Source organism: Anabrus simplex, chromosome 14 (assembly GCF_040414725.1).
Source record: "Anabrus simplex isolate iqAnaSimp1 chromosome 14, ASM4041472v1, whole genome shotgun sequence".
Lineage (NCBI taxonomy): Eukaryota > Metazoa > Arthropoda > Insecta > Orthoptera > Tettigoniidae > Anabrus > Anabrus simplex.
Genome location: NC_090278.1, coordinates 7,928,558 through 7,942,579, shown reverse-complemented (window position 1 = coordinate 7,942,579; position 14,022 = coordinate 7,928,558). Strand labels below are relative to the sequence as shown.

Sequence of the window (14,022 nt, the reverse complement as noted above, 5' to 3'; positions counted from 1 at the left end):
CTTGCATCTCTTCTTGAGATGTTTGCACTGCGACAGAACGTGTAGTAGGATTAGGAAATGAAGTAAAATCATCAAGCTGTAATGGCAATGAAACATTAAGATTTTCGTCTTCTTCTACCTTCCCTTTACTACTGTTCTGATCAACATCATTATCCTTATTATCATAATCATGATCTTGCCTCTCTTTATCTTGAAGTTTGTGCTTAGTAACAGAACTTGCAGCAGGCCTAGACAACAAGGGAGAATTAAAAATCTCTCGCAGAGGTGTAATTTTTAAACATAAATCAGTGTTCGCTGGAATATGGTAGAGCTCTTTGTATTTTGTTCCCGATGAAGCTACATTACTCGCGGCTGCATGACGTTGAGCGTTGTATGCGTTCTTGAACTCTCTTCTACAATGTTTGCATTGAAAAATTGTCCTACATGATATCTCATGACGTCTCCTGTGATAGCTTCGGGAAAATGCTTTTCCACACTCTTCGCAAATATACCTAGAAATAGGTTTTTCCATGACGGACTTTTATCTTCTGCTAACAGATTCTTCTTTGAATCTACTTGACATTTGTTACTCTCTACTTCGATGATGCGAACAGCTTAGCGATTAACAGTAAACTAACACAAAAGCGTATAACCAAGGTAGCAAGAGTAAGGTTTAAGCCCATCAAGATGGCAAGAGTGAGGTTAGCGACGTTCTGTTGTTGGATTTTAAATTCCGCGCTATAACATGCATAAGGTGGCAGCCTTGAGGTTTACCGCCATAAAGATGGCAGCAGTGAGGCTAGCGACGCTCTATTGTCCTTCAATGTGAGGTTCGGGTCCGTCAAGAAGACAGCTGTCAAAAAAGCACGTGGCTTGGTTTACTAAACAAGAGCACGTGGCAGTGACGTCACTGTCATGTAATCAATCCTTAGCTCTACGTCGTTAAGAGCAGCGTTAGGATTAGCTATGTTTAAAAATCTTGGGAGCAGAGCAGCAGTATGAATAGCCATGTTTCAAAGCGTGTACACATCACCTATCGATTTTACATGCATCGACCCTCGTACTAAACTTCTTCCGCTAGATCGTGCTGCTACCTTAGCATAACCTATACGTATGAACTTACAGTACAAAGAATAGTCATGTTTCAAAGCGTGTACACACATCACCTACAGATTTTACATGCATCGACCCTCGTACTAAACTTCTTCCGCTAGATCGTGTTGTTATCTTAGCATAACCTATACGCATGACCTTAAGTACAAAGAATAGCCATGTTTCAAAGCATGTACACATTACCTATCGATTTTGCATGCATCGACTCTCGTACTAAACTTCTTCCGCTAGATTGTGCTGCTATCTTTGCATAATTTTATACACATGAACTTACAGTGCAAAGAATAGCCATGTTTCAAAGCGTGTACACATTACCCATCGATTTCACATGCATCAAATATCGCACTAAACTTCATCCACTAGATTCTGCTGCTATCTTAGCATAACTTATACGCACGAACTTAAAGTACAAAGAATAGCCATGATTCAAAGCGTGTACACATTACTTATTGATTTTGTATGCATCGAATCTCGTACTAAACTTCTTCCGCTAGATTGTGCTGCTATCTTAGCATAACCTGTACCCATAAATTTAAAGTGCAAAGAATAGCCATGTTTCAAAGCATGTACAAATCACCTATCGATTTCGCATGCATCGACTCTCGTACTAAAACTTCTTCCGCGAGATTATGCTGCTATCTTAGCATACCCTATGTGCATGAACTTAAAATGCAAAGAATAACTATGTTTCAAAGCGTGTACACATCACCCTGAACTTCTTCCGCTAAATTGTACTGCTATCTTAGCATAACTTATACCGGCGAACTTAAAGCACAACAAATAACGATGTTTAACAGCGTGTACACATCACCTATTGGTTTCTCATGCATCGACTATTTTTTACCGCCAGGATGTACAACGATCGCATATGTGTATTGCTAACGTATGTGTATAAAGCTACCGGGCGAGTTTTCCGTGCGCGTAGAGGCGCGCGGCTGTGAGCTTGCATCCGGGAGATAGTAGGTTCGAATCCCACTATCGGGGCAGCCCTGAAAATGGTTTTCCGTGGTTTCCCATTTTCACACCAGGCAAATGCTGGGGCTGTACCTTAATTAAGGCCACGGCCGCTTCCTTCCAACTCCTAGGCCTTTCCTATCCCATCGTCGCCAAAAGACCTATCTGTGTCGGTGCGACGTAAAGCCCCTAGCAAAAAAAATGTATAAAGCTAAAGCACAAAAAATAGCTATATTCCAAAGCGCGTACACATCACCTATCGATTTTGCATACATCGACTATCGTAATAAACTTCTCCCGCTAGAGTGTACAACGATCGCAATTGTGTGCTGCTACCTATGTGCGTGAATTTAAAGCATAAAGAATAGCGTGTACACATCACGTATCGATGATGCATACGTCGACTATCGTACTAGGCTTCTTCCGCTAGAGCATGTAGCAATCGCTTTTGTGTATCCCTAACCCATGTGCACAAACTTAAAGCACAAGGAAGAGCTATGTTTCAAAGCGTGTACACATCACCTATCGATGATGTATGCATCGACTATCGTACTAAACTTCTTCTACAACAGCGTGCAATCATCGCTTGTGTGTGCTGCAATCCTAACATAACCTATGTGCACGAACTTAAAGCACAAAGAATACCCAAGTTCAAAGCGTGTACACATCACCTATCGATTTTACATGCATCGACTTTCGTATTAAACTTCTTCCACTAGAGCGTGCGACAAACTTATAAGTATGCTGCTAACTTAGTATAACTTATACGCATGAACTTAAAGCATAAAGAATAGCGATGTATAAAAATCTTGTGAACATAGCAGCAGCAGTAAGAATAGCAATGTTTTAAAAGCGTGTACGCATTGCCTATCGATTATACATGCATCAACTAGAGTACTAAACTTCTCCCGCTTGAGTGTGCTGCTATCTTAGCATAACCTATGTGCATGGATTTAAAGCACGAAGAATAGTTAAGTTTCAAAGCGTGTACACAACACCTATCGATTTTGCATGCATCAACTATATTAACACATCCCGCTAGAATATACAACGTTCACATGTGTTTGCGCTGCTACTTTAGCATGACCTATGCGCACGAACTTGAAGCACAAAGAATAGCGATGTTTAAAAATCTTGCGAACATAGTAGCAGTAAGAATAGCAAGGTTTAAAAGCGTGTACGTATCACCTTTTGATAATGCATACATCAATTATCGTACTAAACAACTTCTACGCGAGCGTGCAACCATCGCTTGTACGTGTGCTGCTATCTTAACATAACCTATGTGCACGAACTTAAAACATAAAGAATAGTTATGTGTAAAAATCTTGTGAACATAGCAGAGTGTTAACTACGTAGGTGTAGACATTGAACTTTGCACGCTGAAGCAGCATACTAAGTGACCGTGACGTCCAAGCCACGTGCTCCTGTTTAGTAAACCAAGCCACGTGCTTTTTTGACAGCTGTCTTCTTGACGGACCCTAACCTCACATTGAAGGACAATAGAGCGTCGCTAACCTCACTGCTGCCATCTTTACGGCGGTAAACCTCAAGGCTGCCACCTTATGCATGTTATAGCGCGGAATTTAAAATCCAACAACAGAACGTCGCTAACCTCACTCTTGCCATCTTGATGGGCTTAAACCTTACTCTTGCTACCTTGGTTATACGCTTTTGTGTTAGTTTACTGTTAATCGCTAAGCTGTTCGCATCATCGAAGTAGAGAGTAACAAATGTCAAGTAGATTCAAAGAAGAATCTGTTAGCAGAAGATAAAAGTCCGTCATGGAAAAACCTATTTCTAGGTATATTTGCGAAGAGTGTGGAAAAGCATTTTCCCGAAGCTATCACAGGAGACGTCATGAGATATCATGTAGGACAATTTTTCAATGCAAACATTGTAGAAGAGAGTTCAAGAACGCATACAACGCTCAACGTCATGAAGCCGCGAGTAATGTAGCTTCATCGGGAACAAAATACAAAGAGCTCAACCATATTCCAGCGAACACTGATTTATGTTTAAAAAGTACACCTCTGCGAGAGATTTTTAATTCTCCCTTGTTGTCTAGGCCTGCTGCAAGTTCTGTTACTAAGCACAAACTTCAAGATAAAGAGAGGCAAGATCATGATAATGATAATAAGGATAATGATGTTGATCAAAACAGTAGTAAAGGGAAGGTAGAAGAAGAAGAAAATCTTAATGTTTCATTGCCATTACAGCTTGATGATTTTACTTCATTTCCTAATCCTACTACACGTTCTGTCGCAGTGCAAACATCTCAAGAAGAGATGCAAGGTAAAGAAGAAGGAAATTTCAACGCTTCATCGCTATCGAAACAAGTTAAGTTTGTACCTAGAAACGCTACTGCTGAAGCACGTATTACATCAAAACAAGTCCCTACACATCAACTGTCTGCATATAGACTCCAAGTTCACAACGAGCCTCCGTTACCCTATGCAGATATAAGCTACTGTAAAGACCCCAACGTACTGGTAAAACGTTTACAGCTGCTAAGAGCCTATCATGATGCTGGTTACACACAGTACAAAGAAGATATTTTTGAAATAGAGCATGAATTACGTCGTGTAGGTATTATTAAGTAAGCGCTTACCCTCACCTAAGTCATCCATCTGTAGTATATAGTCGATCGAGTAGCTATATTCGTATAGATTATTTTCCAACATTCTCCCTTCCTTAGGGTGTTAACTCCGCCTCTAGTTGTAGAGCCGGTCTCAAGCCCGGATAAAGAGAGGAGAGGCGCCCTTTAGCCCTTTAGCCCATTAGCCCTTTAGCCCTTTAGCCCATTAGCCCATTAGCCCTTTAGCCTATTAGCCCTACAAGGAATGTGCGAATCTAATCTTCTTAGAACAAAGGTATCCCCTGACATGTTCTAAACACATGTTGTATCGAGTACAGTGTTCGGTTCTACTTATTTAGTGTTCTAAACACTTCAATCAATGTTCCGATCACATGATAAAGTTAACGGCATAGAGTGCAGTGTTCGATTTTAGTCTTGTTATGTTTCTTTAGTGATTTGCAAGTCTAAACATGCATAATGACGTCATCACTGCAGCACGTGCTTACTCTAGCTATCCCGATGCAGGTTTAAACTTGTTCGATAGAGCTATGCCTTGACATAAGAGGAGGCCATAACAGCTTATGTATAGCCGCTATTGTTTAAAGATAGCTGCTGTTAAGAAAAAGCACGTAGAATTTTTCAAATTACCCGCCACCACACTTCAAAGGTATGAGGTTTAGTGCTGTAAAGATACCTGCACGATGCAAAGCTAGCTTTCTTCATCAGAGCAGCCACCATCTTGTGTGAGCACCTCTAGGCCGTATCATAAGGAGCTGTGTATAGTCGCCGTCTTGTCGCTGCTACCTTGCGCAAGCACCCTTAGGGCGTCTCATAAGAGCAGCAGCCATCTTGTGCAAGCGCTCTTAAGCTGCCTCATAAGAAGCTATGTATAGCCGCCATCTTGTAGAATTAGATAGCTGCCAATGCGCAAGGGCCTAAGTAGGGATCGAACCGTCGATCTCATCATTAGACTATGATTTTCTTATGCTATCATGTTCCTGATACTGCGAACCTAGGTATCAGGTGGAAAAATTTTATCCGTTTTACTCTACGATGCACCGTTTTCGAGATATTTAACATTTTGCATTTAAGCCCCAAATTTAATGAATCGAACCTGCACGGCACGTTATACTCTCTACCATAGCTAGACCTGATCATGTTACGAAGACTTGCTTCAATACAAACTAAAACAGAGCAAATGCCAAAGGGCCTAAGTAGGAACCGAACCGTTGATCTCATCATTAGACTATGTTTTTCTTGTTCCTCGTACTGCGAACCGAGGTATTGGGCAGAAAAATGTTTGTCCGTTTTGCTCTACGATGCACCGTTTTCGAGATATTTAACATTTTGCATTTAAGCCCCCAAATTTAATGAATCGAACTAGCATGACACGTTAGCCTCTAAGCTAGCTTTCTTCATAAGAGCAGCAGTCATCTTGCGCAAGCACCCTTAAGGCGTCTCATAAGGAGTCGTGTATAGTCGCCATCTTGCGTCCGCCATCTTGCGCCAGCATCCTTAGGGTGTCTCTAGTCATCTTGTGCAAGGACCCTTAAGCCACCTCATAAGAGCAACCGCCATCTTGCGCAACCATCCCAAGGGCGTCTCATAAGAACCTATGTATAGCGGCCATCTTGCGTAAGCACCCTTAAGGAGTCATGTATAGCCACCATCTTGTGCAATTAGCGTCGAGAGATGGCTGCCGTAGAATTTTTCTTTTTAAATTATCCGCCACCATATTTCAAAGGTATGTACCTAAAGAGTGTAGCACTGAGGTTTGCGATGGAAGATGGCGGATGACAGCTGACAAAAAGCGCGTGAGTTTGTTTACTAAACAAGAGCACGTGGAATTTTTCAATTTGCCGCCACCACATTTCAAAGGTATCTAGCTAAAGATGGCAGCACGGTGCTCTCTTGATTAAAGATGGCGAATGACAGCTAACAGAACTTTTCAAATTGCCCGCTGCTACATGTCATAAAGAGGGCAGCACGGTGCTCTGTGGATTAAAGATGGCGGATGACAGCTGACGAAATTGCCCGCATGATAGCAGCACAGTGCTCTATTGATTAAAGATGGCGGATGACAGCTGTCCAAAAAGCACGTGGCTTTGTTTCCAAACAAGAGCACATAGAATTTTTCAAATTGCCGCCACCACATTTCAAAGGTATCTAGCTAAAGAGTGCAGCACTGAGGTTTGTGACGCAAGATGGCGGATGACAGCTGTCTGAAAAAAGCACGAGAGTTTGTTTCCAAACAACAGCACGTGGAATTTCCCGCCACCACGAAGAGGGCAGCACTGTGCTCAAAGATGGCTGCTGTCTCGTAGAAGTGTCTGCCACCACAGGTATCTAGCTAAAGAGGGCAGCACGGTGCTCAAAGATGGCTGCTGTCAAAAAGCATTTTTCAAATTATCCGCCACCACATTTCAAAGGTAAGTAGCTAAAGAGGGCAGCACTGTGTTCTATAGATTAAAGATGGCGGATGACAGCTGTTAAAAAAGCACGTGGATTTGTTTATCTCGCGCTAGTGAGGTTAAGTTGGTAGCACTAAGGTTTAGGTCCACCAAGATGGCAGCACTGCGGATGACAGGTGGCGAATTTACAGCTACTGCGATAAAGAGGGCAGCACGGTGCTCTGTAGTTTAAAGATGGCGGATGACAGCTGTCAAAAAAGCACGTGGATTTGTTTATCTCGCGCTAGCGAGGTTAAGTTGGTAGCACTAAGGTTTAGGCCCGCCAAGATGGCAGCACTGCCGATGACAGGTGACGAATTTGCAGCTACTGCGATAAAGAGGGCAGCACGGTGCTCTGTAGTTTAAAGATGGCGGATGACAGCTGTCAAAAAAGCACGTGGCTGTCAAAAAGCACGTGGCTTTGTTTATCTCACGCTAGTTGGTATCACTGAGGTTTAAGCCCGTCAAGACGTCAGTACTGAGGTTAGCGATGCGTTGTTGTCTGTCAAAAAGCACGTGGCTGTCAAAAACACGTGGCTTTGTTTATCTCGCGCTAGTTAGGTTAAGTTGATACCACTGAGGTTTAGGCCCGTCAAGATGGCAGTACTGAGGTTAGCGATGCGTTGTTGTCTGTCAAAAAGCACGTGGCTGTCAAAAAACACGTGGTTTTGTTTACCTCGCACTAGTTAGGTTAAGTTGGTACCACTGAGGTTTAGGCCCGTCAAGATGGCAGCAGTGAGGTTAGCGATGCGTTGTTGTCGATGACAGCTGTCAAAAAGTACGTGGCTTTGTTTACAAATTCAAATCTCCCGCCAAAATTCAAATTTCCCGCAAAAAATTCAAATTTCCCGCCAGAATTCAAATTTCCCGCGGGAGGAGGCGCCCGAACCCGCTTATTATACTACTTGCTGTACTATGCACATTTGTGCGCACTTCCAATATATATTAAAGCGTAGGCAACGGTTTATGGTTGATGTGATTACATGGCATGTGTTTTTGTTTACTTCAGTGTTCTTACTGTGTTTTTATGATCCAGTATGCCTCGTGTTAATACTAGAGTGTTCAAAAAGTGTGTTCATTCCAAGAAGAAGGCCAGAGTTGGAGAGAACTTTGTTGCTGACCGTTTAATAACCAGTCCTTCTACTAGTAATGTTCTGTGATATGTCATCAACTGATGACAAGCCCCGGCATAGACTGTGTCCGCGGGGAGAAGACAGCAGAAGACTCAACAGAGTAATAGAGACAGGAGAAACTTACAGTCATCCTACACAGCTTGCCATATGCTATTATGGAGGAAATACAATCTATTTTCAAGGATCTGTCAGACATTAACCTTTTGAAAAAAATGTTTCCATTGTCGCATACAACATACTAATGAATGTGTAAATAGCATTATATGGAGCCGTTTGCAAAAAAACTGTGTTTGTGTCAATAAGGATACTTTATGTTGGTATATATGATGGTGTGGCATCATTTAACCAGGGAAATAGCTGCCTCTGTTGGTCCGTGGTAGAGTGTCGGCCTCCGGATCCCAAGATAGCGGGTTCAAACCTGGCAGAGGTAGTCGGATTTTTGAAGGGCGGAAAAAAGTCCATTCGACACTCCATGCCGTACGATGTCGGCATGTAAAAGATCTCTGGTGATACATTTGGTATTTACCCGACAAAATTAATTAAATCTCAGCCATAGACGCCCAAGAGAGATCCGGTTTACTCTAGGTCCGCTAGATGGCAGACAGAGTAAACCGGAACGTCGAAATTGACGAGCAGACAGCCAGATGGCGTCAAATCGAAATGTCTGCAAACGGTAGCTGAGGCCATACGATTATTATTATTATTATTACCAGGGAAATATAACAAAATTTGAAGTGCTGCAAAGACTGGGGATGAGCATTGGCTCCCGTATTCGTGACGCCATGCTGCGACTCGACTTGAAAGGCTGAGATATGGTAAAATGGCTGCTAAAACTTGCATCAGAAGGCCAGACAAGTCAGAAGAGCTAGTAAGAGAAGGCTAGAAGATGAAATGGAAGAGGATAAAGATAATCCAAGCTATGGAGCAGGCATGCACTAAAGCTGTGACTTTAACGTCCATTTCCTGAAAGTAATTGTTCACATTTTCTCAGGTTGTATGAGATACGGAGGATTCCAACTTTCAGGGTTCCTTTCTAATATTGTTGTGCACATGCTGAAAGAATTATTATTGTTATAGGTCAGATATTAAGTATTTTATTAGAGTAAATAGTGGCAAAAATATTGCCAAAATTTGTAACTTCCAAATAATAATTAAAAAGTCAGAAAGTATTTCATATCACTCAAAACCAGTTATTTCAGTACCAAGCTAAGATATGCAGGTACATGCTGTGCGATTTTCAAATTGATAGCTGTAATAAGTTTTTAGAAAAATATACCTTTCTGAAGCATGATTTAACATTGTAAGCATAGGCCATTCCGTGTCCCCTTTTAGGAAGTAGATGAACATTGTTGCTTAGGTAGTAGGATAACTAACAATGGCACACGTAAGGAGGATATAAAATGCAGACTAGCATAAGCAAGGAAGACCTTTCTTAAGAAAGCAAATTTGTTCACTTCAAGTATTGATACACCCCCTTCCCGTGGCAATTAGGATCATTGAAATTTGGACACGAACTGGCACCTAGCACTCTTGTCTCCCCTCAAATCGCATAATTCTTTCGCTTTTTACTATAGATTTCCGTGGAGGGGGACAATGGATGGATCTTAAACTAATTTTGTGACGGTTTAACCACAGTGTTAAGCCAACATATTAATAGAAACAAAGATATGTAGGCTGTTACATAGACAACGTTGGATGGCCTCGTACTGGAAAATGTGTCCTGTGTCCTGTCTATTATAAGAGTTTCACGGGTTTTCATCGCAATTTGCATTGCTACACTTGCACTATGGCGAGTTTGAAGGTATTAATAAAATATGTAAGTTATATAAATGCAGAAAGGTACTCGTAATGAGGAGATAAAGGCTAATTTAGGAATGAACTGGATGGATGAAGCTGTACGTATAAATCGACTTCGGTGGTGGGGTCATGTGAGGCGAATCGAGGAGGATAGGTTACCTAGGAGAATAATGGACACTGTTATGGAGGGTAAGAGAAGTAGATGGAGACCAAGACGACGATGGTTAGATTCAGTTTCTAACGATTTAAATATAAGAGGTATAGAACTAAATGAGGCCACAGCACTAGTTGCAAATACAGGACGACGTTTAGTAAATTCATAGAGGCTTGCAGACTGAACGCTGAAAGGCATACCAGTCTCTAATGATAATGTATGTATGTATGTATGTATGTATGTATGTTTTTTTTTTGCTAGGGGCTTTACGTCGCACCGACACAGATAGGTCTTATGGCGACGATGGGATGGGAAAGGGCTAGGAGTTGGAAGGAAGCGGCCGTGGCCTTAATTAAGGTACAGCCCCAGCATTTGCCTGGTGTGAAAATGGGAAACCACGGAAAACCATCTTCAGGGCTGCCGATAGTGGGATTCGAACCTACTATCTCCCGGATGCAAGCTCACAGCCGCGCGCCTCTACGCGCACGGCCAACTCGCCCGGTATGTATGTATGTATGAATGTATGTATGTGTTATGAATGTATAAATACTATTTGTTCGGGGCGTCGACCTATAGAGATCTTTTGCCCCTACTTGCACCATATCATATGAACCTGCGTGTCGTGGTTTCCCATTTTCACACCAGGCAAATGCTGGGGCTGCAGCCACGGCTGCTTCCTTCACACTCCTAGCCCTTTCCTGTCCCATCGTCGCCATAAGACCTATCTGTGTCGGTGCGACGTAAAGCAACTAGCAAACAAAAACCTTGCGTTTAATTGGAATTGCGGAAGTGTAGAGTGTAGAATGTGAGGAAAGGAACGTTAACGACGACACAAACACCCTGTCCCCAGGCCAGGGATATTAATCATTCAAAATTTAAACCCCTGACCCGGCCGGGAATCGAACCCGGCGCCGCCGGGTGGGAAGCGGACGCGTTGCCCCCTACACCGCGGGCCCGGACGAGTTTGAAGGTATATCATAAGTTATAATTATCAATTATCCATATTGATAATTGATCACTATCGAAGGGTAGAGTAGGGTCCACCTATTCAAGACCATAGCTTGTATAGTGGCCTATATAACTGGGACTAGTTTCCACCCCACATACATTTGGTCTTCTTCAGCCACGATACAACTGGAAAACATATGCTCACATACGACCAATAATGAAGAAAACAATCTGGTATGTCTCAATTTAAAATCCAAATTTTCAATCATTGATTAAGTCCGACAATACTGTACATCCAAAATTGAAACCAAATGGCATATCAAAACTGCTGCGGTTGGTGCCGAGCTATGTCGTAGCTTCTACAGCAACCACACGTTCCCGAGTTGGCATTCCCCATCTGTATCAGTGTTGCCAACTTAGCGGATTTTCCACTAAATTTGGCGGAATTAGAAGACTGTCGGCGGAGAAATATACCATTTACCGGACAGCGGATTTTTGGCGGAATTCTAGATTTATTATAGCGGAATTTAGCGTTTTATCCATTTTACTTTTAAAAAAAATTGTACTCCAGTCTGTCTCTGAGCTATTCCGTATTTCTTGTCAGGAGCTAGCAGTCACATGAGGAAAACATGTTATTTGGATTTGATGCTATGAGATCATTGTGTCATAAATTTGTAATGCGTGGGGAAAGGGTACTTATCTCTTAGTTGACGAATGACGACACATAATGGAACTGTGAGAGAGTAGCATTTATATTTATGCTATGAAGGAAGACCGTTTAATGAAATGGCCTGTTCTGTGTGTGGCCCTTGAGGTAGGAAATTCACCTAGTTTACCCCGGCAGTGAAACGCCTTCAAGTTTTAGCTCGCCGGCTCGAAGGCAGGGGGTTAATCCCAGTGGAACTCGCAGATCAGGTGAGTACAGACATTTACGATTATTATTATTATTATTATTATTATTATTATTATTATTATTATTATTCATACACTTCTCCACAGGAAATATGGGTAGTAATGGGGCACGGGATGCACCAAGTGCCTTACATAATTAAAGTATTTACACATTATAATACAAACGTTGATGTACAGGTATATACAAAACTGTAGATCACGGGAGGAACGATCGCACAATGTTGCATGTTGACAGGAGGACAGAATGTTGCATAATTTTGTAGATGTTCGGTGGAAGACCCAGTTCTCGCAGACTCTTGTGAAGTGTGTGTGGAATGAGGCCGTTGACTGACAGAATCACAGGAACTATTGGTACCAGTTTCATTTCCCAGATCCTCTTTATCTCTTCTGCAAGTTCTTTGTACTTGGAGATTTTTTCACTGTACTTCCTGTCAATGTTGGCGTCATTGGGGATAGCGATGTCAATAATGAAAGTCGTCCCAGTTTTCTTGTTTACCAGTATGATGCCTGGCCTGTTATGGTTGACTGTTTTGTCTGTCACTACAGCAGTGTCCCAAAGCTTAATCGACTCGTTCTCCAGGAATGGTGTTGGATGGTACTTGTAATAAGGGATACGCTCCTGAATTAATTGGTTTTCCTGAGCAAGTGCCTGGTGTATGATTCCCGAGACATGATTGTGTCGTCTCGTGTATTCTTGCCGGGCTGAGTGGCTCAGACGGTTAAGGCGCTGGCCTTCTAACCCCAACTTGGCAGGTTCGATCCTGGCTCAGTCCGGTGGTATTTGAAGGTGCTCAAATACGACAGTCTCGTGTCGGTAGATTTACTGGCACGTAAAAGAACTCCTGCGGGACTAAATTCCGGCACCTCGGCGTCTCCGAAGACCTTAAAAAGTAGTTAGTGGGACGTAAAACAAATAACATTATTATTACGTGTATTCTACGGGGGCAAGTACTGGGCAGCTTGCAGTGATATGGTCGATGGTCTCGAGATGAACGGAGCATCGTCTGCATTTGTCGGAGAGTACGCTGGTATCTTTGATGATGTACTTTTTGTAATTGTTTGTAGCTATTACTTGGTCTTGTATAGCAACTGCAAATCCCTCTGTCTCCCCAAATAAGCGCCCACTTTGTAACCACATACACGACGCATTCTTGTCTATGCTCTGTTGGTTTAGATTGCTGTAGTATTTTCGTGGAGGGTCTTCTCTCGCCATGTCCTTTCTTTCTCCTGCAGGGATGCTTGGTGATTTGTATGTGGGTCAGAGGCATTGTATGGATACAGAACAGTGTACTTGTCAGCAAGTATTACAGCTTTATGGAGAAGGTTGTTCTCTTGCTTTTTATGGAAGTATCTCCGTAGGTTCTTTATCTGATTCAGGAGCATGACTTGAAGATCCAGTACTCCTCGGCCTCCCGATTTTCGTGGGAGAGTGACCCTTTCCATGCATGAATTGGGATGATGTAATCTATAGGTGGTGAGCAAAGTTCTCGTTTTTCTTTGTATGCTGTCTATTTCTGTAGCAGACCATTTCAGAATTCCAAATGAATAATCAAGGGTTGGAATAGCGTACGTGTTTATTGCTTTAATTTTGTTCTTGGCATTTAGGTAGCTGCCCAAAATCTGATGCAACCTCGATGTATATTTATCAGTGAGTTCCTGTTTGATTTTCTCGTGCTCCAGAGTTGTATTCTGAGCAAATCCAAGGTACTTGTATGTCTCTGTTTGTGTCATTCCTTCAATTAAAGATCCGGTATGCAGCTCATATGGTCGGGAGTTTGTGTACCGACCACGTTCAATTGTTAGCAGCTGACATTTCTTTACTCCCAACGTCATTCCCACATCAGATGAGTAAGAGTATATTATATTCAGCCGGGCGTTCATTTGTGTTTCGTTGTGGGCATACACTTTCAGATCATCCATATAAAACAAATGAGATATTCTGTGTTTCCCATTGTTATATTTAATATCAAATCCAAAACCAGTAGCTTTTAGAAAGTTGGATAG

The 14,022-nt window shown here is 42.2% G+C and overlaps 1 protein-coding gene and 1 non-coding gene across 2 annotated transcripts in view; one reads left to right on the top strand and one right to left on the bottom strand.

Annotated features, from left to right (window-relative positions):
* The window catches only part of LOC136885355 (nephrin-like), a 424,800-nt gene that overhangs the window by 122,201 nt on the left and 288,577 nt on the right, over positions 1–14,022 (bottom strand). The window lies entirely within an intron of this gene.
* On the top strand, positions 9,732–9,851 carry LOC136885831 (U5 spliceosomal RNA). Its single transcript, XR_010861627.1, has one exon. It is a non-coding gene; the product is annotated as a U5 spliceosomal RNA (small nuclear RNA).